This window comes from Loa loa (assembly GCF_000183805.2).
Source record: "Loa loa unplaced genomic scaffold supercont3.69, whole genome shotgun sequence".
Lineage (NCBI taxonomy): Eukaryota > Metazoa > Nematoda > Chromadorea > Rhabditida > Onchocercidae > Loa > Loa loa.
This window is the reverse complement of record NW_018108249.1, coordinates 37,021-39,182: the sequence shown is the minus strand read 5'-3', so window position 1 is coordinate 39,182 and position 2,162 is coordinate 37,021.

The following is a 2,162-nucleotide window of genomic DNA, read 5'->3' as shown; positions in this document are numbered from 1 at the left end:
GAGAGAGAGAGAGGGAGAAGGAGAGGGAAATACCTGAATAATGCCTACTATTGTAATAGGTCATAATTGCAAGCATCTTAGAAAACATTTGCAATTTAATTGAAATAATTTTATAAATTGAATTCTAAATAGGGTATGCTTTGTTTTTAGTAATACTTGAAATATATATATGCAGAACGCAATTATTAATTATAATATATACTTTTTAAATTATCTATCCTCTAATTTATCCATTCTTATTTTTTGTTTTTCTAAATTTATTTTCTCATTGCATTCATGATTTACTTAATTAATCAATCAATTACCTGTTCACAAATTTGTTTGTTTACTTATTTACGCATTTACCACATAGCAAATAAAATGACTATTTCCTACTTATAATTTATATTCATTACTATTTCAAATTATTAGCATGTATTACTAGCAATTAAAATTAGCCAATTTTTTTTTAGGCGTCTGAAATAATTATTTAAAAAATTGAAATTTCCATTCATTATTTATTCGATCAATTAATCAATCATTTCTTTATTAATTTCAAATTTAATTTGGATTTCAAATATCAAGTTAATCAATATTTCGGATATCTAAAATATTCGTTTAAAAAATTAGAATTAAAGTTGCAATTAATGAATATTTTTAATATGTGAAACATTCATCATCTCATTTTAGCCTTCCATCAATTACATAAATTTAACTGTTACTTTATTGTTTCTTCTTTTTTCTTTTTCTCTTACAGTATTTTCAGTAACACCTGAAATGCTTACGTGGGATTAGCTCATGTATTCATTAGTTATAATATATAATTTCTAATTTACCTGTCCTATAATTTATTCGTCTTCATTTTTAATTTTTGAACCCATTTTTTTATTGCATTCTTGATTTACTTAAATAATTAATCAATTATTCCTTTATTAAGCAACTTACTAATCTCTTTAAAATCTATTACGTTTCTTCCGTTTTCCTTAATATTAAACAAAAAATAAATAAATAAATAAAAAATAAATGAATGGATGGCAGTTGAATGAACCAATTAATTAATTAGACGAAATTAATCAATCGATTAATGAAATAAATGTGAAACTAAATTTTAAACAGTTCTTTGATTAAATGAATGGAATGAATGAATGAATATTATCACTTATTTTTGTATTAATCGTTTATATCATTGAAATTTTAAGCAAGTTTTTTGCATTAAAAAATTTGAAATGGAATAATTTGAATTGAGACATTTGTTGTATTTTGTATGTGCAAAGAATAAATGTGTAATGTATTACCATATGTTTGTCGTATCTAAATGTTGTTAATACTATTATTTGTAAACTATTTTCATACCTTATTGTGAATTATTTCATCATTCTTACAACAACAACAAGTGATAATTTCGTTACCGTAATTGATTTTAGTGGCATAATTTAGCTTATTCATTTGGGAGCATAAAAATTTCCTCAAAATTTACGCCTTCCATAGGAGGTTGGAAATAGATGTATAATTAAATTAACAGTTATTCTTATTATTGTTTCATTTATTTCCATGTAATAATTAACTTTTTGTTGTTAATTATCACTTCAGTTTTTGATTTCTTTTTCATACATAAATTTGATTCAAACATTATTGTTAAAGTAATTAGTAATCAATCATTAATTGATTTCGGATATAAATGTTAATTAAATGACTGTAATGTATAAAATTATCGACTACAATATCTATGTAGCATTAAATGTATTTTGTGGATAATTTTTCATCGATAAATGATTTAAAATTTTTTTGAAATTAGATAAGAATAAATAAATCCCGTACAAAATTTGTTTTTTTGTTTTTATGAAACATTAAAAAAAGACAATGGTTTAATGTTATTTTAACTGATAGTTGTACCAATACAAATGTGACATTGTCATATAAACTAAGAAATATTAGAAGATAGGAATTTTTTGATTAAAATAACATTTAATTATCACATGGGACGATGAATACATATGCACGCTTCTTCTTAGGTGTAATATTCCCATTAAAAATAATATCCTGTAGTAGCAGAAGCAACAGCAATAGTATTAGTAGTAATAATAATTAACAATAATGATAATAATAATAATAGTAATTAATAATAATTAATAATAATAATAATAATAATAATAATAATAATAATAATAATAATAATAATAATA